This window comes from Nyctereutes procyonoides, unplaced genomic scaffold (genome assembly GCF_905146905.1).
Source record: "Nyctereutes procyonoides isolate TBG_1078 unplaced genomic scaffold, NYPRO_anot_genome, whole genome shotgun sequence".
NCBI classification, from domain to species: Eukaryota; Metazoa; Chordata; class Mammalia; order Carnivora; family Canidae; genus Nyctereutes; species Nyctereutes procyonoides.
This window is the reverse complement of record NW_026575031.1, coordinates 12419326-12443716: the sequence shown is the minus strand read 5'-3', so window position 1 is coordinate 12443716 and position 24391 is coordinate 12419326. Positions and strand designations below refer to the sequence as shown.

The 24391-nt window shown below is 35.3% G+C and overlaps 1 pseudogene; it reads right to left on the bottom strand.

The window, feature by feature from the left end:
- Positions 1-8840: 8840 nt before the first annotated feature.
- Positions 8841-11465, bottom strand: LOC129504129 (nuclear ubiquitous casein and cyclin-dependent kinase substrate 1-like; annotated as a pseudogene).
- Between the last annotated feature and the right edge of the window lie 12926 nt (positions 11466-24391).

The following is a 24391-nucleotide window of genomic DNA, read 5'->3' as shown; positions in this document are numbered from 1 at the left end:
TGCAAAGGGCTGCCATTATGGAGTGCCCATTTGTGGAACAAATGAGGGCATGAATTTATGTTCAAAGATTGTCCAAAAATAAACAAAGGGATTCAGAAGCTGTGTGGATGAGTTCCTGATAATAGCACAACCAGAGCAGGCAGTGAAAGCCTGGAGACCCCAACTAAAATGAAACTACAACATTCCCAATTAGAGAATCAGTATCATGGTTAAACCACAGTATCTGAGAGGGTTAAACGTACTGCCCAAGTGCCTAATCTTCTTTCTTTCTGTGAAGTAATGCATATGCCAGAAAATATTCATGAATACAGAAAAATTAACATATAAAAGCATAAAACATAGCTCCTACTTAGAGAAAACTACAAATTAGTTTTGGAGATAAGACATTTATACAAAGACAAGTACTAATATGAGTTAATAATTCAAAAGTTTAAGAAGTATGACTACAGGTCAAATAGCAGCAGAAGTGATAGAAGTTATACATTCAGAGAAGATTTTATGACCTGACTCAAGTGGAGATTTTTCTCTTACCGTGGCTGTAGTCAGGCATCTATTCAACAGGTCTGGGGCTATTCAGAAGTATATATTAACTAAATTTTTTTGTGGCCTAACTAAGTATTTCAGTCTAAAAGAACTCATAACCAATTAATTATGGCCAGAGATCCCTATGGTGAGAACATTTGTGCAATCATGGTAGAAAACCAGTAAGCTATACTAATTTTATTCTCTTTTACCAGAATCTCTTAGCAAAGAGAATAGCCACTGTGTTTCTTCCCAAAGATGTTCTTGCCCCTTTCACCAAAATTTTTCAACATCTTGGTGAAAACAGTTTAATCTGGGTCTTTACACAGAAAGTGAGGGAGTGAGGATTAGGTTGTAGTCACAACTCATTAATCTATTTCAGCATTCCTATATCAGGAAAGTGTTTAACTTGGCGGGGGGGGGGGTGGATATTTAATTCCAGGTAGGTGCCTAGAATTCTCTTCTCCTTTATAGACAGAAATTCTATTTTATTTCTGCTGAGAGTAATCTAGAGTGGAAAAAAAAAAAAGAAAGAAGACTATATTTTTAACCTCATTACAACTTAAAGTGGCCAATAAAATATAAACAATAGTCACTGGGAAGGCTTATTAAGAAAACTGTTAAAAAAAAAAAAAAGAAAACTGTTTAAGGAAAACTGACTTGTATGTCAGTATTCCAGCTGTAGTTTACTCTGTGATTATTGAATGCCAAGGTTCAGGGGTCAGTCAAGAATTTGGGGAGAATTTATATACTGCTCTTGGGACTCCTTCCTATTTGTGGCTACCTTCAATTCTCCTTTTCATTTTTCAGTAACCAGTATTCTTATTCATCAGTTTTCATATCTGCTTTCCCTATCATAGTTTCCCTATTCATAGTATATCTCTCTCTTTGTACTGCTGAATTATTTTGTTTTGTCATGGTAAGGCTGTTTTCTGAACTTCTATTTTTTTAATAGTCTCCAACTCAATCTCCAGTCTTTTGTAGAGTCATCTTATTGCTTTTATTCTCTTTTTCTCTTTTAGCCTAGAAGAGTCAGCATTCATCTTAAACTAAGAATTCAAGATGGTTACTCACGTAGTTGTTACCTTGATGGAAGGACTGGAAGTATGAACTCAACTGGGACCTCTGTCTTATTGTATAGTCTCAGAATTCCAAAGGGAATGTACTAAGACATCCAAGCAGAAACTGCAAAATTTGTTATGATTTAGCCTTAGAATTGCACAAGGTAATTTGTGTCGTATTACACTGGTTAATATGCCCAAAAAGCCAGTGCCAGCTCAAGGCTAGGAGGGATAAGACCTCATACTTTACATAGAGAATAGCAAAGAACTTATAGCCATCTTTACTACAGGTGTTTTTTTTTTTTTTTTCATTTTTTCCAAAAATCTTTAAAAGGGTAAAAATAACCCGCATACTATTAGTGGATATGAAAATTAACTTAGATAAAGGCAGAACAGGTCAAATTTTAGCCAAGAGTGAAAGAAGTCTCATTACAAAACAAAAACAAAAACAAAAACAAAAAAACAGAAAGCAAGAATTTAAACTCCCAATAGTTATTATTATTGTGAAGGCTTTGTGGACCTACAAGGGGAGATACAAACTTTTAAATACCTAACAAACCTCAGAATAGAATTAAGCAAGTCATATCCAAACTAAGAATAATGATGTACATCAAACGTTTCTCAAATCTTGGAACAGGAGCTCTTGAGTTTATCATAGTATGATCTTCAAGGACTATGGGGCCTCCATACATATACAGCAGGGGGCCCTCTGGCACTGAGTTACCTAAGTCCTGTTGACCAAACAGGACTTTACTGTTCTACCAAAGTTCACACAGACATTCCAGCACAGAATCCACTTGGAAATTTTTGAGTTTTTTTTTTCCCACTGAGGGAACTCTGATTAAATAGATCTCTCACCCCTTGACAGTATCTCAGGTTTTTTGTCGTTGTTTTTGCCGGGGGTGGGGTGGGGTGCGGTGGGGGTGGAGGTGGGGGCGAGTGGAGAGTGTTTGTTTATTTTTTTTGAAGAAGAAGGGTAAATAAAAATTGGAAAGAGAAAACTAGAATAGTAAACATTCCTTTTGTTTACTAGTTTTTCATTGCCTTTCTTCATTCCTGCTAAATGCGGTGTATACTTAGGGAAAATAAAATGTTGGTCCAGTATCTAAGAAACTTATTTTCCTGAGTGATTCTGAAAATAATACATATGCCATCTCTTGGGCCCCAATTTGGCAAACTGCATACTTTGTGAGACTGTAGTTAGCAGAAGAATCTGAGGCCATAGAATATTAATTCATGAATAAACACAACAAGATGCCCAGGAATCAAAATAATTGATTTTTGCTCTACTAACTTTATTCTCCTCACAGTATTCTTTGATCAAATATATGAAACATGACTCATTTAATTACCTAATATAAGGGATTTGAGCTTACATTTCTTCATTAGATTTTTAAAAAATTATTCTATGTAACAATAGATTTTATTCTATTGCCTAAGGAATCAACCACTAATTAGTCTTTTTTTCCTCGCGATATATAACTACTTATAATTTTTTAAAAAATCAATGCTCAAAATATTTTAAAAACTAATTACATTGAGTTTCTTTTATAATGTTTTTATTAAAAATATTTTCACTTGAGTTCCATTATTCCTTCAAGGCATTGGCTTTAATTGATATAATTTTAATAGTTTCTCACATGATGCATGTCACAGATTTATATTAACATACTGTCATCAAAAAAAATAAAAAAAACATACTGTCATCAACTAAATAAATAGCTTCTCCTTGGTATAGTTAGTTTCTCTATAGTTAAGATCACATTCATAAATGCACCTTTTTCAGAGTTTAGAATTAAGGTTTTTTTAAAAAATACTCAAATATAAGAAAAACAAATAGAAATACATGCAAATTTTTCAACAGTTTAGAACTTTACCAAAAAATCAATTATAAGAGAATTTATTATTTCCTAGACTTGGTTATTATGTGTTTTTCAACTGACCTAGATAAAAATTCTGGATGCTATTTACCACTAGTTTTCATTGCTTTCATTATTCAAAGTACAAATGTTCCTAGATTGTCATTAGGAAGAAGTCCTTGGTTCCTTAATGCCCTCACAAACTCTGCCAACAGAGAAGATTAAATAGCAGAACAATGACATACAAAAGAAAGAGTTAAAAATGATATTTTAGACTCTGAAACATCACTTAAAACTTCTCTAGGAAAGTAGAATAAGAGCTTTAATAGAATTTTCCCTCCATTAATAAATCAGTATGTACCCCTTCTCTCTCTGTCTAGATAGAATAAACAGAATCGTTATTTATGTATAAAGAGTATCTTACTAAAGTATAGGGAATTTGTCCAGGAAGACAATTTATAGGTGGACTGCTTAGTTATAGTTCAGTTTGGTCTCACTTGGACAAATATGGCTAGTTATTTTCAACTTCCTTGCTTACATACTAGCTAGACAATTCATTCCATTACTCAACACAGGATATAGAAGGCTTATTACCGAGAATATTCTCTATAAACCTTGTGATATGAGAGCGAACAATAGAGTCCATGACTTCAGAGTTTGCATAGAGCATTTCTTAAAGAGAAGAAAATATTCTCCAAAAGAACCTGATACTCTAAACTTGACTTCTCATGGTCAGATTCCACTGACCTTGAATGCAGGTCATCTCCCATTAACTAATGTTTGTTATTTTTTCATTAAAGCTTAGTTAGGTCTCTCAACCTCAGTTACTTTATTTTTCTCATATTTGACCAGACTATACCTTTCATCATATGCAGTCCACCTATCTACTTTTTGCTTCATATTTTTTGCTTCCAGGCTAACTTAAAGGTCAAATTGTGGCTTCAAGCTAGCTATTAATATCATTTAGGTACTTAAGTGTGTTTTTTTTTCTTTACCTTCCTAGTCTAAATTAGGTGGCCCTCCTCATCTGTTTATAATGCTTGTATTCCAAACAAAACTTAAGCTCCCTGAAACAAACATATGTTTTTGTTTATGACAAAAGGAATATAATGACAACCTGCATATAATATGAAAGATGGGATTTCTTCTGTACACCATCTAAAATCATGAATCTTGTGATTGGCCAATTAAATAAGTGAAGAACTGGGACTACAAGAGGGTACTGTTTGTGAGTGGTTCATCTCTAGATTGTATGTATGTGGACTTGAATGAATAACAACCTCACACCCTTCCTTCCCCTTGCAAAAATAAACAAACAAACAAACAAACAGCAAAAAGTCTCTATTCCTGAGAAACAACCTCCAACTTATTAGATCTATATGAGAAGGCTAAAAAAAGGATAAGGACAAAAATAATGTCATAGCTCTAATGTATCTAACAACCGAACTGGCTAGTCATAGCATGCCCTCTCCCCACTTATATGTTGTTAATGTTACTGATTCATTTTATTCGATATTTTCAGAAAAAATTATTTATCATAGCTTGTTTTTTTAATAATAAATTTATTTTTTATTGGTGTTCAATTTGCCAACATACAGAATAACACCCAGTGCTCATCCCGTCAAGTGCCCCCCTCAGTACCCATCACCCATTCACCCCCACCCCCCGCCCTCCTCCCCTTCCACCCCCCCTAGTTTGTTTCCCAGAGTTAGGAGTCTTTATGTTCTGTCTCCCTTTCTGATATTTCCTACCCATTTCTTCTCCCTTCCCTTCTATTCCTTGTATGAGAGACACAGCAGTGGCTGCCATTCTGTTGGATGTTGCTGGGTTAACTTGTGTCTAGGCTTCTTCCTGATTCAGCCACCGGGACTTTAGGTGCTAGAACACAGTTTCTATGTAAAAATTACAGTCTTTTCAAAAGTACTAAAGTGGGATCCCTGGGTGGCGCAGCAGTTTAGCGCCTGCCTTTGGCCCAGGGCATGATCCTGGAGACCCGAGATCGAATCCCACGTCGGGCTCCCGGTGCATGGAGCCTGCTTCTCCCTCTGCCTATGTCTCTGCCTCTCTTTCTCTGTGTGTGTGTGACTATCATAAATAAATAAAAATTTTAAAAAAAGTATATATATATATATATATATATATATATATATATATATATATTCTTGACCCAAAGAGAATTTTTCTAATTTATGTTTGTTTCTCCCAGGAGATTTTACTAATTTTCCCATAAGATAATGATGGTTGGATCCTATAAAATCGAGTAGAAATTACTTCTGTCAGTATTATAATAAGGTAGTTAATATTGAGTACTTTTATGAGGTAAGAACTAAAAAACAAGTTCTGTTTGAAAACATTGGATGAAATATTAGTTTATATCATTGAAAAAATAATTTATGGTTTATAGTGTAGAAATCTGTATCTATCAAGTTTCCTTAGCTACAGTTGGATATTCCATAAGTTGGATATTATGTCTACATAATTTATAGAATCAAGTGCAAGAGGAACATGTTGGGCCCCTTGCTCAAAATTATTAAAAGTTTCAAGGCAGTGAGAGTTGACCATTAAACCAAGCTTAGGGTACTATGTGACTGCAGATTGCATGCCTTGGCTATAATTTAGAGTTTTTATATTGATTACCTTACTATATACACATAATTACAAAGAAAATTACTTCATCTTCCAGAAGAATAGCACAAGCTATCAACATTTGCAAAGGAAGAAACTGTAGCACAGAAAAGCATGATCTAGCTAAATCTTTCCAGTCAGCAGAAGTACTCAGGCAATAACTTATGTGTCCTAACTCCAGTCTTGCTCTCTGTTTACTTTATCAGATTTCATCTCCAAATCGAACTCCAATTTCAACAAATGGCAAAGACATTTATGACCAATATACACTGCTTCCCCTCAGAACATCACCTCTGGAGTCAATTCTAGGAATTTAATTGTATGAGACAAACAACAACTGCTACTTTCGTGAATTACTTGTTTGCCCCATTCAGAGTCCAAAACATTGCAGGATTGGGGAAATGAGAAAACTCATAAAGCAGCAGCTCTTTTCTATCCAGTGCAGCTGAGAGATACAATTAATAAAAATGGAGAGACTCCACAGCCTAGCAGCACCCAAAGTAATAACTCCTTTTATGAATATGAGACATAGGTCCCAGGGTGTCTGGAGGCAGGTTTCTGCTCTATTGATCACATTGTCAGACAACACATTTCATATCACTGAACATGTCCTATTTTGGAAGACGTGGGAAAGGGACACTGGAGGAAACATAAATGTCAGAAGAAGTAGAAATGCCTGCGAACCTCAGCACATGTTTCTTGGAACAAAAAAGCCGATCTGGCTTGGGAAACCAGTCCCAGAAGTGATCAGAAATTAGAAAAGCATCCATAGCTGGTAAAGTACTTGAACATATGCTAAGTATAGACAACATGGCATGAAAGACCAAGCTATTGCAAGTATTCATTTCCTAGGAACTAGCAGGAAGCTATCAATTTCTCATTCTTTCACACATTTGGCAAATTCTTATACATAGCCACACTGATTCCTATGATATAAGTCATTCTGTCCATTGTATGCAGGTATAAATTCAATGCAGTTGTCAGGTTATTCTGTGTCCTATCTCCACAAATTTTTTCTCCCATTAATCTTATTGGCAAGTTAAAAGTCAAGAGATTTCATCCGATATTCATTAAAAAGGGAAGGATCCCTGATACGATAATGAAATTATTTTTAGTGATTGTCTTCTTAAACTTTTTAAAATCAGAAAGCTGCCTGATTCCTACACTCTCTTTCTAGTGCCCCTAACCTAGCTTTCACTCTGTTTTTGCAATCCCCAGCTGGACCCTCCATCCTTTTAACTGAAAAGTAGGAAAGGGCATTTGTTGGGGCATAAGCAATTCTAATCATTTAGAAAGGCTGTTCCAGGTGGAAACATTTCTTTGTCATTCAGACATCCTCTTAGTTTGACTAAGTCCCTTTTATTGAATCAGAAAATATATTGAACACCTACTAGCTGCTTGGTGTACATTATCTCTAGATATTTATAAACACTACACATGAAAATGCCATTCACCCTTCACAAGCTAAGTGGGATGGAGATAGATTTTGAACATAAAGATGTGAAGTAAGAGATGTAGTTTGCAGCTATGGGGATCAAGCAAGACAACCTAAATTGGTGGTACTCAATTTCTTGAAATGGGTGAAATTGCAGGTGGGACTCTCCTTATACATGGGGATTTAGAGAGTAAACTACAGTTTCAAAATTTTCTTTTTTTTTTCTTTTGAATTAAATTAGGCAAAACATGTGTTCCCTTTAAAAAACATACTCTTCGGATACATCTATTTCAGAACAATTATTACTCTATTGTGCAAACTTCTTTTCATCTCTCTCTCGAGTTTCACATTAATTGGTACTTTATTTGCTTAAAACCTAAATGTCAGTTAAGAAGAAATATACTCTAGTGTATAGATCTTGCCATTTAAATTCTAAGGTTCTTTTTTTTTCTGCCTTGGTAAAATTTTATCCAGGAAACAATAGATACATATGTACTTAAAAACAAGAACCATTAGAAAATGAAATAGGAAAGAATGATTTAAGTTTTAAGTTTTAGAGGCCCCTGACCTTTTTTTTTTTTTTTTTTTTTTTTTTTAAGTTCCTGAAAGACTGTAGCAAGATAAAAGGATCACTGGCTCCTGGTCTCTTTGAGATAACGAGTCATGAAATTTAAAACACATACACACACACACACACACACACCCCTCCAAACAAGGTCAGGTAACACCATTCCCTTCCTTGACCCCAAGGTAAAAAATATGAATACTTTCAGTAATAATTTAGGAATCATCTTTATCTCCTATGTGCCACATCAATTGGGGTTTAACATCATGATTTTTTTAGATACCTATATTTATGTATAATAGACATATAAACTTGTATTAGATGACAACTGATTTTTTTTAACCCAAGGTAAAGAAAGAAGCAATCATTTTTAACTAAAACCCTTCTATGTTTTTTGATTGCGGTTCAACTTGCTACTGTTTAGAAAAAAAAAAAGAAATTTCCATAGTGTTCTCAAATCTTACTGCTTTGCAATTGTCATATGCTCTATTAAAAAATCAAAAGATGAAGCAGTCAATCCAGTGATTACTTTCACATGGCTTTATTGGGAAGGGGTCAGAAAGAGGGATGATGGCAAAGAGAGGACCAATAGACAAGTAAATTAAATTTAAGCATTTTCTTTAAAAAGAGAGATTTTCAAGAAAAGAATAAAAGCACTGAAAGTCCATGAATCAAGCCATAGCCAAACTATGTTCTATCTGAAGTAGATTTTCTTTTTCCTTTTTTCTTTTTTTTCTCTTTTTTTGAATAAAATATCTCCCCATCATTACTTTTTAATCCTCCACAGACTGAGCTTCATCTTCAGACCCTTTATCCCCAGATTTTTCAGGTGGATGGCTTGCAGAGGGCTTCTTTTCTGGAGGGCTATCTGGTTTCTCCTTTTCTTTGGGAGAAGGAGCCTTTTCCTTTGATACCTTTAAAGCTGTGGAGTGACCTACCTTCCCTTTGCCTCTCACAGGGTTTGGCCTCACTGTAGCCTTTGGCTTAGGTTTGGGCATTTTCTTTTATCTCAGGATTGGACTTCTTAGGGATCTTTTTTTTTTCTTTTCTTTTTTCTTTCTTTCTTTCTTTCTTTTTTTTTTTTTTTTTTTTTTTTTGAACTACCATAGTCACTATCATCATAGTCTTCCATTAGGAAATCTTCATCACTGCTGGAATCTTTCTCTTGGAGTGGTGCTTCAACTTCCTCTTGTTCTTCACTGCCCTCATCTTTCATGAGCATCTCTCTCTCTCTGATTGGAAGCTGCTTTAGAGGCTGCTTGCCATTGCTGACACATATTTTGATGATCTTTTTATCTTCACTGTCCTCTGCTGAGTGAGAATCACCCTTCTTGGTCTCCACATCTTTTTCTTTAGAGTCCTCACTATCTTCCTGTGAATTCTTTCCAAATTGCCTCTTATTTTTGCTTCCTGGGAAAATGCGTGAATTTTCTTAGCTAGAGGGCCTGCATCTCTTCCATAATCTTCATCAGCATCATCAGATTCTTGAAATTCTGAAATATCAATGACCTTTCTATTTCTGACCTGCGGAGATCTGTTTGTTGTCAAAACAGAAAATGGTCAAGAAGACAACAAAGATCAGGATTCCACTCTATCCCTGGCACCCTACCAGCCCCCCTTTGGCTGGTGAGTGTACCTCAAGCTACTGGCTTTTCAAACTCTACTGCTTCTTGGTTCAGGGCCCCTTAATCAGATGAGGACTCCCAACCCCCCATCTCTTCAAAATACCATATCTCTCTCTATTAGGTTGTATACCTGTTGAAACAAAAAAATATGCTAATTGTTCTTTCATCCTCAGAACTTACCATATTGTATGGCAAATGAAATCCATAACAACATTTTTAATTTTAATAATGTATTACATTATTGCATCACATCAGGTATTGTGTTAAATGCCTGGTGTTCATAATGCTGGTTCATCTTCATAATGATCCAATGATTTCAATATGTTAGTATTTTCATTTTAATAGTGGGAAAATGAGACTTTAATCACACACACTAAATTTAGGATTTGGGTCCATAGACTAATCAAGGACCACAAGTTGAAAGATTCAGTTTAACTTCCTTTCAATTTCAGCAAGCAGCCATCTGAATAGTGATATATAAATAAGAAAAGACTAAGGCTCCTGTTAGGGTCCCTAGAAACAATCTTTAAGGTGTAGTACACACAAGCAGGTCAAATCATATATGCTTATCTGGAACAACGGCCTTTCTTGAATGGAGGAGCATGACCACTCATAACTGAGAGCAGGGAATTCTTCATCCCAACTCACTCAGATCAAAAATGCTTACTATCCAGGTTTTATGTAGCATGTTTTCTCCTGTGTCCAAGAACAGAAGAGGTATGGACGTGTATTTGCATCTTGTTTCCTTTAGATTCTTCCAACATATAGAAATCATACCTGGGCTTATTTTATGTCCTCCTGAAGTTTTTTGGTTTTTGAATTACCACTTTAGTAGAAGGGACCAATCAGTGGCTGTATGGCTTGTTTTGTTGTACTTTCTTCTGCAGTGGCTAGTGTGTTATTTTCTTATTCTTTTTTTCATACTTCAATCTGAAAAGGAAAGAAATTCTGCCTTTACCATCCTTTCTGTCTCTACCAATTGCTAACTACCTCCCCAAAAGGAGAAGAAGCTGAAGTCATTGGTCAGAGCTAAATAGTGAATGTAATGTAAGATGCACCCAACCATTAGTGGTCCCTGGTTTCAATTCTTTCAGCCAAATGCAGCATTCTCTTTTCTGTGTCTGGAAGTTATGAGGTAGGCACACGTTGGACAGGGTCCACCAGCCTCTTCTCACTTTCAGTTCCATCTCAGATTGGGGGAGGAGGGGTGTGTGTGAAGCATACTTTTCATTCTTGTTCATATGACTTATAGGATAAAGAGATTCAGAGTTGACTCCATAGATTCCAAAAAATGGAAAGATGTAGGATAATATACTTTGGCTTTCAGGATAATATTTCCTAAAGAAAACAAATCTAGAAAAGCCCTACGTTTGTTTGTATAATATTTTGTCTGACAATAAATAATGTTGCCCCTTTATTTTTCATTTACTTATTTTTTTTGTTTTGGTTTTTTGAACATTATCAACCTGAAAAAGGTGGAATGATGAATGATGGGATTTTGGCACCAAAACACCTTAACATTTAAGGTGCATGCTGAACAACTATTTATTTCTTTTCTCTACTTTACAGTCCTCCAGAGATAGGACAAAAAAGTATCCAGACAAAGAGGAGAGAGTTTGAGGAGACAGAAGGAAATCCTCAATTCAAACTTTGGACAATGATGTTTCCTCTGGCTAAGCCACCTACTTTCTTTCCTTCTGGCTGAGTATGGCAGATATTTGTAGTTGTCCACCGATATTCATACTCTCCTTCCAGAGTCTTAGCTGAGTACATGGCCAATTAGGAACCCTTGTGGCTAGATGACCAAGTTCTAAGCAGCAGTGGTTTATGTCCCACTTTTGGATCTTAATTATAGATGACTAAGTCTGCTTTCTCCTTGACCCTCTCCTCTTTGCCATTGACTGGCACATACACATCTGATGCAGATGCAGATGCCAAGCATCCAAAAATGAAGATATATCTTGAGCATGACAGAGTTTTCTTAGTGGTTATGGGCTTATTTTTAACTATTTTGTGAAAGAATAGTAAGCTTCTGTAATTCTTAAGCCCTTGTCCCTTGGGTCTTTTGATTGCATTATTTTATAACATTTCCCAACTAATACATGGTAAGGTGCTCCTCAGAAACATGGCTTACTCTCTTTCCCTATATTTTCTTTCCCATGAGTCCCTGATTATACAGATCCTTAGTTCATACCATAGTTTTCAATGTCTTTGGTCATGACATTTGTGAGCTAAATTACAGGGTTTTTTTTTTTTTCTTGATACAAAGAGATATGTATTTCTTCCTTTATACTGGGTTCTTCTAAGCTGATGATGCCTTCTTTTCATTTTAGAATCAGATAGTCATATTATTTTTAGTCTTCTTATTTTTAATCCTTACCAAAAATAAATGAAAACTTTTGGATATTTATGAGCTCCCTTTTACAAATACAAGTACAGAATGATGGATGATGCCTGACACTCCTCTATTAACAATTTCAACATGTTTTTGTTTTTCCTTTGTAATGCCTCCCTTCCCCAGCCTCTCCATAGTGAATGCATTTGCTCTTCTGGAACATTTTTCACTAAAAAGCATAATAAACATGACTCCAAAGAGCTGCTCAAAGGAAAAAAATCCACAATATAAATTCCCATCCATTGCGGAACCTGGAGAATAAGATGGTATAATTCAGAGAATCAAGAATTTCAAATTATATAGATGTAGGTTCAAATAGTTTGCTATCTATGAATATTGGTTAAGTTTACTTCTTCAGACCTAAGTTTCTCATCTATGAAAGAGGATAGCAATAATTGCCTGATGCAGGTTAAATGAGATAATACAGGTAATGTGTAGTTTGTAGAGTGAATAGCACATTGCTGACACATGGTAGCCACTAACTCACTGTTAATTCTTCTTGTCGTTAATGTTTTGATTCTTTTCTAAATTTATCTTCACAAGTAATTGACGGTCAGTGTATTTGGAAGCAGTGTCAGAAGCCAAGATGTTTGCCTGGTTTAGAGAGAGTGAATGTTTTGTCAAGCCATTGGGGCCTACTCCAAATTCACAAAAACAACACAAAATGCTTACTGAACTGTAGAACGCTAATTATGCACCCTATTTATAATAATCTTACAAAGTCTCATTACCTACAGCAGTCACAATGCATTCATCTCATTTCTGTTTAGGCTGGGAAAATTACAGGAAGGCCTTGTCATTCTTTTTGGAGTTTTCTGTATTTGGTGACATTTCCCCAGCTTGCTGCAAAACAGCAGCTGCAATTAATTACTTTCTGAATCGACTAGAGGACAGCTTGTAAGTTTTCTGCTGCCCTCTGTCAATTCTGGCACAATGAATTCTCTTTTAAACTTGCATTTCAAACATTTTAAAGATTGCAGGGCCTGAATATAATGGAAAATGGAGGACTATTTTGTATTTAGTATTTTCCAAGAAAATATAGCACTATAATGATAATCAATCAACTCTGGATCCTAATGTTTGCAATGAACAAATATTTTTCCTTTTTAAAAAATATAAAACTTTGTAGAAATCTAGTAATTGTTAAGCTTACATCACCTTATGCCTCTAACCAAAGATTGCAACCTCTTTGGGCTTGTCTATACTGACATTATCATTTTCCAAAGTTTTGATCATCTGAAAATGAAATGCAATAAGCAAAGACAATCCCAGCCTGAAAGTTCTTGTCAATCTTGCTTAATCAGTAATTGCAAAATCTCACACTGTGTTCAGAGTCTATGTTAAATGAAATAAATGTCTTGCATTTATTTTGTCTTCAAGTTTTCAGGTTGTATACAGACACACACCACAGAACTTTTTATGTTACTGGAGCACATCTCAATAATTGATATTAAAACATGGTGAGGGGTCATAATCACAATCAGATAAATGATTCCCAGTTGATCATTTATAAAGGATTTTAGAAAGTATTTTTGAATATAGGTTTTACATAGGAAGTCTAATAGTCTTCAACGTCACTTTAAACAGAACGATCATGTTACATATATAAGAAGACAATATTTGAGATGAGGTCACTGTTGTCCTCTATGCCCTTGCTCACCACCTGCCTTGTATCTGCTCTACATAAATAGCGAAGCATTCTCAGCTTCACAGATGATAGAAGCCAAACCAATCGATACTGACCTCTTTCAGAAGTTTCTAGACACAAATATTTTGAAAATGTGAGGTTCAAAGAATATTGCCAGCTGAATCCACATTGAGATTTAAAAGGATTTCTTAAATAAAAAGGTGTTCCAAACGTGCGAACTTGGTTTCCTACAAATGAGTCAAAAGTCAAAAGTAATCATAACTGCCTTTGTCCATTCAGTCAGTTTATTCTTTTATTTTGTTAGTAGGAAAACAAGAAGTTAGAGGATGACTTTGTGTCTCAGGCTGACTGAACTGTCAATATGATAGTTGATCATGGAGTCAAACATAAGTGAGAGACAAACCTTCCATATGCCAATTTTCAAATGAAATGATCCAAAACCTGTTCCCAGAATCCCAAATCTTTTCATCTACTTCATGAATGTAATAAGGGGCCAGAGTGTGAAGAGAGACTTTTGCAAAAGAGATTGGTGAACACAGTTCTTTACACAGAGCTGTTGCTTTGCTGAGATCTCACCATCCTTCTTCCAAGGGATGAGAAGCAAGGCAACACCTTCTAATTTCAAGTTTAGAAAGGGAGCTTCAAGAATATCAAAATATAATTTTCAAAAAGTTAACTCTCACACAAAATAACAGTGAGTCTGGGTCAATAATTTATTTAATTCATTAATGAGCAACCAGCCTGGTGACAAAACTATGTGTGTATATATATATAAATATATATATATATATATATATATAATCAATATACTGAATATATAATGCTATATAACATGTAACGGCATATGTAACATAACCTATAACATACATATAAATATATAAAATATATATTATACATATATATTCAGGAGAAAAAAACAAATGCCAGATAAGTTTTCAAAGTTAGAAAATTATATAACATCTTATGGGACAAAAAATCATAACCATAGAAATCAGTCATTTTCTCTACTAAAAATATTGTTTGCATCTCTACTGATCAAAAAAAATTTTGTTTTAATTTAGTTAATATCTGACTTTCCAGAGTCTGAGGCTTAATTATTGGTAGATAGTAAATCAAAAATGTTATCTTTTTTTAGAGTGACGGCCTCTGGACAGGTTAGTCAGATGATGCTCTGATACTAATTTGAAAAGACACATGGTAATCTTTTTTTGCCTTATTTGTAAAGTTTAGATAACATCCTTGATAAAGAAATCACTCAGAATGTTTTGAAATATATTACCTACAGTCAAAAAACAGACAGTAGGGACGCCTGGGGTGGCTCAGTGGTTGAGTGTCTGCCTTTGGCTCAATGTGATCCCGGGCCCCTGGGATTGAACCCACAGGGAGCCTGCTTCTCCCTCTGCCTATGTCTCACCTCTCTCTCTGTGTCTCACATGAATAAATAAATAAAATCTTAAAAAAAAAAAGAAAAAGAAAAACAGACAGTAGTAGTGACTCCTGCCTGAAGAAGATAAAGTGAAGTACATTGGGATCTAATCAGGTCCCTAGAAATCTAGAAGGCAATAGTAGGGCAGCCTAGTAGCATCCCTGATGATAGACTCTCTTTAGTCCTACTGCCCTGAGACGGTAGCAAAACTCCTTATGTTGTAGGAGTGTTTTTCACTGAGCAGGTCTGGGCCTTTGGTTCAGAGAGTAAGCACAGAATCTTCTTGGTCCTGACGAGTATGGTATTCTGGATGGATACAGGGAGCTCAGGAGAAAGCCTAGGAGTATGCTGCTGGATGCCTAGGGGCTGAATTAGAAGTCGCAAAGACCATCCGAGAGATAGATACCTCTAGTTAATCAGTTAATCATGACAACTATAGGAAAGAACGGCAACAAGCAGGTAACTTTTGAAGGGCCAACTAAAGCACCCCCAAAAGAAAGATCTAGCTTTCATCATTAGCGAGGACCACTCAGGATCACTAACTTAAGTCATCTGCCACGCCCATATTGTTCACAAGTAAAGCACCTAAGAACTGGCCTAGAGACACCCCTACCTACCTCAGCCTTTGCCTGGGCAGGAAAATGGAGAATGTGAGCATGAAGAAAACAGAGAATAGAGGTACCTCACAACCCTCCCCAAGCGGGCTTTCTGTCTGAAGTAAGCTAAATCAGAGATTTGTGTGTGCATGTATGGTCTTTATTTCCAAACACATGCTCCAGATATACTACAGTGATTCTTTTTTAAAAATTTAAACTTAACCATATCATCCTTTTCCCCAGTTTTTTTTTGAGATATATTTAATCATACAACTATACTAATTACTCATATAATACTATATAATATACTAACATAGTGTATTAGTTTAAGATATACAACATAATGACTCAAAATTTTATATATTTCAAAATAATTATCAAATTTAGTTAACCATCCATCACTTCACATAGTTATGAATTCTGTTTTCTTGTGGTAAGAACTTTAAGATCTACTCCCTTAGCAACTTATAAATATACAATATATATTTGATATGCTAACTATAGTGACCATACTGTGCATTTCATCACGAGAATTTATCTGTAACTGGAAGTCTGTACCTTTTGTCCACCTTCACCCATGTCCCTACCCTCTATCCCAACCTAAAGTCGACTAAGTTGGAGATCTGCCACTAAGTTTAGAATTGTAATGCTTATATGGGACTGGATATTAATTTTGGATATTGACTGGATATTGAATTTCTGAATAATGACTTTTTATGACTAAAACTGACTATTTTTCTTTCCTTTTTTTTTTAACCTGAATGGGAACAGAGAAGTCATGAACCTGCCCCAGTTTTCACTGAGGGGCCGGGAAAGGAATATATCTCTCTAAATAAAACTGTAAAGGAAGAATGGGAAATAGAAATACAAAACTCATTGTGGTTACCGTCTACATGCCATGCTTTTTCACTAGTAGCAGAAATTGTTTCCCTTATATGAGGAAATCGGAGAATGGAGTTTATACACATTCCAGGACCATACCTACTCACCTCACCATGCTATCATATTACTATTTTGGAGTTTAGGAACTGAAAGTAAAACTTCACCACCAAATTGATAGAGAATAACCACAACTAAAGAAATCAAAATGATAGTAAAGGATTCTTTGTTCCCCATTCCACTTTTAGATGTCTGTGCTAAACTTTTTAGGTATGTGATATAAAGAGAAATGTATACCATTACAATAAGTAAATATTTTTGGTTTTCTAATATGACATTAAATTGATAGCCTGGAAGATATGTGATATTCCTCATAAGTAAATTTTTACTTTCCAAGGTAAAAATACAATGTATCCATTTGAACAAAGCATTGTTTTGTTTTGTTTTGTTTTGTTTTGGGCTTATTTTGGCTAGGGATGCTGCATAGTATTGTAGCAAACTGAGGCTTTCAAAATTAAATAGTTTTTGGGTTGAATGCCACCTCTACCACCTTTTAACTTTCTGATTTGAGCAAAATACTTATTTCAGAACCTCAGTTTTTCCATCAATAAAATAGGGATAATATCCACTTCATTACATTTTAAATGGAATTTTCCCCCTTCTGTACTGTAAGTAGGGATTAGACAGTATACTAATAATAGCCTGACAAGGAAAAAGTATTTAACTTTTTGAAAAAAAAATACTCATAACCTTCAAGGCTTATTATGATGTATATGACTTGGTGAATAGTTTTTCCTTCTGAGTTTGACATGGAGACTGAATCTGAACTTCAAAGTCAAATGTCTTCCCATTAGGTCCACTCGGCTGAGCTCTGCTCCAGGGACCACTAGAGGGCCATTGGTTTTCCTGAGAACTCTGAGATGCTTGGCTGCAGCTAGTGACCCTTAGGTCCTGATGCCAGGCACTTTGATTTACCTCCTGCTTCAGGTCTTAATGCAAAGGGTACAATTGGTTTTGAAAATCTCTAAGCAATTTAGATCCTGGAATAGAAATTTCAAAAGTCAGCTGGTTTGAATTTCCAAGCTCTGGAGACACAACAATTTGAGAGCTATGTATAAACCTAGATGCTAGCTTGCTGTGAAATTTTGAGAAAAAATAAAGATCCTTTAGAAAAGGACTATGAAACAAATGAGTGCTGAAGACTCTGATGTTCTTCTCAGAACTCAGCGGGAAAGAGGTAGTGGATGAATGAAGCTCCAGAACAAAGGGGATATTCTTGGGTCTCCATGACCCCACCTTGGGAACAAGGAGCAAGCACTACCTCTGATGTTGTCAGAAAAGAAGAATTTCTGGGCAGCCTGGGTGGCTCAGTGATTTAGCACTGCCTTCAGCCCAGGGCATGATTCTGGAGACCCAGGATTGAGTCCCGCATCAAGCTCCCTGCATGGAGCCTGCTTCTCCCTCTGCCTGTGTCTGTGTGTGTGTGTGTGTGTGTGTGTGTGTGTGTCTCATAAATAAATAAATTTTTAAAAAGAAGAAAAGAAGGATTCCAAGGATAAATCTGGAGACAGGGTCCAGTAAAAGGCATTAATGAGGTATGAAGATCAGTTGTTCAGTTGGCAAAAGGCAAAAGAACCCTTGGTGGAGTGCAAGGTAAACCATTTTGACACACTGTCTGAGGACTCAAAATTCAACAATACAACCAACTTTCTACAAAACCTAAGAAGAAAATTCAGATATTTCCAGTGTGCATATGAACATTTTGGTCAAAACACCCGGAAAATGGGCTACATTCACAACTATATAGTAGTTAGTAGAACCAATAGTCTAGAATTCCATATAGGAATGAGTCCAATAGTTCAGCGTTGTCCATCCACCTGAGGATAAACTAAAGCATTTTGCCATCAGCTCCAGACCCCATTGAATTGAAGTTGTTCCTAAAGACCTTAACTCCCTACATTCCAGGTTGCAAACACCTGCTTGATGAGTGAGTTCCACAAGGACTACAGCATAGGAGGAAAAGTTTACTCTTATAAAATGAAAGACTCTTCAAGGCAAGAAATTTGTCACTGTGAGATGAGTGGCTGAAACTGGAGGTAAGACTGTGAAGATGTCATTTTGGGATTAGAAAGTATACAGTAAAAAAATGTATATATATATATGTATATATATATATATTATATATATACATAGTATAGCCACAGCTAATGGTTTAATTGGATAGTAGACATTGGGTGAGCATTCCATAAGCTATGAGAGAGAACAGGATGAACAAGGGTAAATACCATTTCCAGCTACTGGGATGAATAGAGAATGCGTTAAGTAGTGTCTGGGAATACTGAATGAGGCTCCTGACAAAATTAGCCCCCCTCAGTGCCCGTTACAGTGTCTAGAATTCTAGTATTATTGCATTCCCTCCAATCTTGCATTACATTCCAGGAAACTTCATTTTAAAAACAAATTGCACTGCAGTTAGTTGTACAATTCTTCTTCATGTAGGGATGTTAGTTACCATAATTTCTCTGCCACTATTCCTGGAGATAAGGAAGTTATGAACAGGTTACACTACTTCCTGACAAGAGATAATTCTTCCCAGAAAACTGGACTTCTTCCATTTCTTACCGTGAAATTCATACATGTTTATTTTTACCAAGCACCACAAATTTTAAATTGTTTTGCCTTTGGAAAGATCCAATATATGGTTTTTCCAAAGATATTTTCCTCTATTATTTGAAATATGTTTTCAGTTCATTTGTTCTCAACTCAAACTGTTGCTTAATGAAAGCCATTTGATGCTCAAGCCAACTTTGAAGATCATTGCATCTTTCCCCAAAACTCTTTTAAAAGGAAATTATGCTCTGCCAGCAAGAAATAGAACTAAACTAATTGTAAGTTTTGCTCTGTCATAAACCAGGGGCTAAAGTTTGAAGGGGTTAATTAAAAAAAAAAAAAAAAGAACTAACTGCCCTTGATTAGTGGGCCCAGGAAACTGATAAACTTTTTTTTTTAAAGATTTTATTTATTTATTCATGAGAGACACACACAGAGAGAGGAAGAGACATAGAGGGAGAAGCAGGCTTCCTGCAGGGAGCCCGATGTAGGACTTGATCCCAGGACCCGGGGATCACACCCTGAGCCAAAGGCAGATGCTCAACCGCTGAGCCACCCAGGCATCCCCCTTTTTTTGAAACTGGTAAACTTTTATTTATTTTTATTTTTTTAAAGATTTTTTTTAATTTGTGTATTTATGAGAGACACACACACACAGAGAGGTAGAGACAAGGCAGAGGGAGAAGCAGGCTCCATGTAGGGAGCCCAATGCAGGACTAGATCCTGGGACTCCAGTATCACGCCCTGGGCTGAAGGCAGGGACCAAACCATTGAGCCACCCAGGGATCCCCAACTGGCAAACTTTTAAACTCAAAACAGTTGTGAAATATTCTTGACTAGTGAAAGATGTGATTCCAGCGAAGCCAAAACCTCAGTTTTAGATAAACAGAGACTGAATTCAGTTTATAAGTTCAGTTAAAAAAAAAACAAAAACAAAAACAAAAAACAGGTGAAAGACTTTAGTTCCAGCCAACTGACTTGCGTCTTGTGCCCTGAGGAAGAACAGATGGAATGGTCTAAAGGTGCTTCTCTAGCTAAGGAGAAAATAGACCTTGAAATAGATCACTTAGTCAGACCTCTCATTATTTTAACTACTACTCAGTGTAGAATGGCACAATACGGGTAATAAAGTATTATGTTCCCAAAGGCAGCTTCTTGAAAGGCTAGCTTGGCAGCTGTTCATTTCACCTGGAAACTTCAATTCAACACTACAACAAATGGAGTCTGGCAAGGAACTGTGAGAGGTCCCTAATTTATTAACATCAAGAGGCAAGTTTTAAAGGGACAGTTTTCCTTTCTGTGCATAATAGTTTAGCAAAGGTCAGAATCATTTACAATCCCCAAAATGTGCAAGTAAATAACTTTGATTACACAGTAATGTACAGCAAGGAATGTTCTTCCTCACACTGATTTGGTGAGCCTAAGAAAATCTGAAGAGTAGGACATCGTAAAACCGTGCACATTTTTCCTTTCAGTACCATTCTGCCTGAGGGTCTCAGTTTCTCTCTTTCCCCACTTGTCCCCAAACATTTTTCTAGATATCTTAGTAAGGATGGGTCACTGATGCTGAAAATAGAGGTGTCTTCTGAGATTAGGTTGCCCGGAGCCCCGGGTGGACTTGTTTTCACCTGTTTATTTATAGTTATTATTAATATTGAAGCTATCTCAGTAATAATTTTTGTCAATATATAAGCCTAAGGAAAGGCTTGTTATTTAAGGTTTAGATTTATAGCTTCAACTTCCATGTTTTCTAAAAACCACACAGAGAATTAAAAAAAAAAACCCACACAAAGAAATAAACCTTTAATTAAAGTGAAAGTCTAATGAATACAAAAAAGTATCTTAATCGTGAATAGATTTATTGGATTCAGCTTTATAGGTCTTACAAAGCACAAACTTCTGGAGATTGGATATCACTGAGATTATCATTGGCACTTTAAGAGAAGCAGCTCAGTCATGATTTATAGACTGAGAACAAGCACAGTTTTCTGGAGTTCAAGCACATTGATAGTATTTTTATGAGGTTAAGCCGAAGCACAGCACAGGCTTGTATTATATAAAGAATCATATTCCTAGATCTTCAAGGATTCTGTAGGGGCTCCAGATCAGCTAAAAGGGAATCCACTGACTCCTTCATTTCTGCTAATCTCCAATCCAGTCTTTTTTTCCAGTTTCTTATCATGCATTATTTCAGTAATGTTGTTGGCCATACCATAAACTCCTTTGCTCTTCTGTCTTTTAATCACACCTCGTAAGCAAAACCTCATCTCTCATGCAGCCCACTTTCTTCTTTCCCTGTTATCACCCAAGTGGCCAAGTACCCCACAAAACTCCTACTGATATTATTATAAATCTGACTTCATCAGCCTCAAAGGAGCCATCAAAAGTGCTTACACCAATTCTACTCGATTCTCTTGTCTTGTGCTCTCTCAATTCCCCACAATCTTGCTGAGCTCCATATAATCACACACAACACACACACACACACACACACACACACATATTTTTATGCCTCATCTGTTAAACAAATTGTAAACTGTCTAGGTTTGTTGGAATGTTTAAATAGATTGTTATATGAAGCTCTTAAAATAATGCCCAGCAAACAATAAGGGCTACATATCATTGTTGTTATTATTGTTATTATTATGATTATTATACACAGTTGCCTAATCTATGCTCTTACACCACCTGCTAAAGTCTAATCTTAACTTCTTCCTCTCTTTACCTCCACTAGGAGATAATCTTTATTCTCTCTCTAAATCAGGTCATTTTTTTTTATATCTTCTCTAGAATTATTTCTTTTTTTTCTTTTCTTAAAACTACTATCAGCTTTAACTAAGCATCTTTTGGTCTGATAATATGATTAATTATCCTCTATCTAAAATTCAAGATCCATAGATTGGGAACCACATCTGGTTTCTCTTGTCTAAATAGCCATGGCAAAGTACCTAGGGTAAAGTTGAAGATAAAAATATATTTTTTCCAGAAAATGGGAGAAGCAGTGCTTACAATAATAAAAAAAAAAAACAGAAAGCCATTTAGATAGCCAGTAAATAAATGAAATATAGAAAAATGGTAGAGAAAAATCAGTGAATCCAAATGTCAATTCTTTTAAAAGATCAACAAAATTGGAACATCTGTAGCCATATTGACCAGAGAGAAGACAAGAATTACTAACATGAGAAATAAAAGAGTAGAAATTGCTGCCAACCTTACAGAAATAAAAAGTATTACAAGAAAATACTTGTATTATATGACAATGAATTAGATTATTTAGGTGAATTTTTTTTTTTTTTTTAGTTCTAGAAAGACCCAAATTACTGAAATAGACTTAGGAAGAATGGAAAATCAGAATACATATAATGAGTAAAAATTTGAATTAGTAATTTAGAAAATGTCTCACAAAAGTGAGAAGCCCAGAAGCCCTTCATGAATGAACTCTAGCAAATACTTAAAGAATTAATGTAAATCCTTCAAAAGCTCTTGAAAAATATAGAAAATAAGGGATTACTTCTGATCTCATTATATGAGAACATAATTATCATATCAACCAAATAAAGGCAATAAAAAAGGGGAGGAAACTACAGAACAATATCCTTAGATTCAAAAAGCTTCAGTAAAATACTAGCACTGATTCTAGAAATGTGTAAAATAATTACACAGAGTCAATTATATATCATGATGTGAAAGAATGAATTTGGACCTCCTCACCCCACAGGAAATATGTGTATGTCTGTGAGTATGTGTAGATAACATATATCCACAAGTTAAAAAAACTCTCAAAACCCAATAAGATTTCACAAAAATATATTGCAATAATACAATAAAGTGGACAAAAATTTAAAAGATGCTTCAGAAAAGGAGATTTACAGATTGCAAATAAGTACATGAAAAGATATTCACCATAATTAGTCCTTAGGAGAATATAAATTAAGACCACAATTTGATACCAACACATATTATTAGACAGTCTAAAATTTAAAAGATCTATCATATTAAATACTGAAGAGGATGTCTTATACAACTGTTTCTCTTAGACATCGATGGGAATACAAAATGGTGCAACCACTTTAGAAACAGTTCATCAGGCTTTTAAAAAGCTAAATATACATCTAATACATGACCTAATCATTCCACTCCTAGGTATTTATCCAAGAGAAATGAAGGTATATGTTTACAAATGACTGGAACTCAAGTTTTCAAAGCAGTTTCATTTGTAATAGCCAAATATTAAAAGAACCCAAATGGCAAATGGATAAGTAAATTGTGGTGTATTCCTAAAATGGAAAAATGTCTTTCAATATAAAACAATAAGCTGTTGCTACATGCAAACACATGGATGTATTTCTAAATAATTATTCTGAATGAAGAAGCCAGAGGAAAAAAGTGCCTGTTATATGGTCCCATTTATATGAATTCTAGGAAATTCAAACTCTCTGTAGTGAAAGAAAGCTGTTCTACTGATAAATATGTTAAGTTCTGAAAATTGGTCCTCAAATTCAACTTTTTGATTAGACCTAACTACTATATAGGTAAACACTAACATCATCTGTTGATGATAGTCACACTTGACTGGCTTTTAACTTAGATATTGTTTCCCCTTTTTAAATGAAATTTCATAAGCATAAACAATGTTGTATATGTAACAGTGGTGCTTCTCCAACATGTAATACGGTAGAGAGTGTACTAAATGTCAAGAAAACATAGAAGCAAGAAAGGTAGGGTATGTGGACACCATCAGATCTCTCTTTTTGGGAATCACAAGGCTAGAACATAACATTGATAAGTGAACAACAAAATCTTGTGGAAAGATTAGAAATGCATCTTTTGGGGAACTGAAAGTCTCAGTTTTGCACTTCTAAGAATCAGCGCCTTTAATCAACAATGGTAAATAGAGACATTAGGTAAATTGTCAAGCTGAATCTCCAATCATTTTAGGACTGCTCAAGAAATTGCTAATATTGCTCATTTAATCTTTTAAGATTTGTTAAGTTTTTGCAAATTTCTCCTCTGCAGTTAATTTAGATAAGACAAGTATATACACACACAATCGATTCTCATTATTTGTGGATTCCAAATTGTAAATTTGCCTACTTGCTAGAATGTATTTATAACCATAAAGCCAATACTTGTGAGATTTTATAT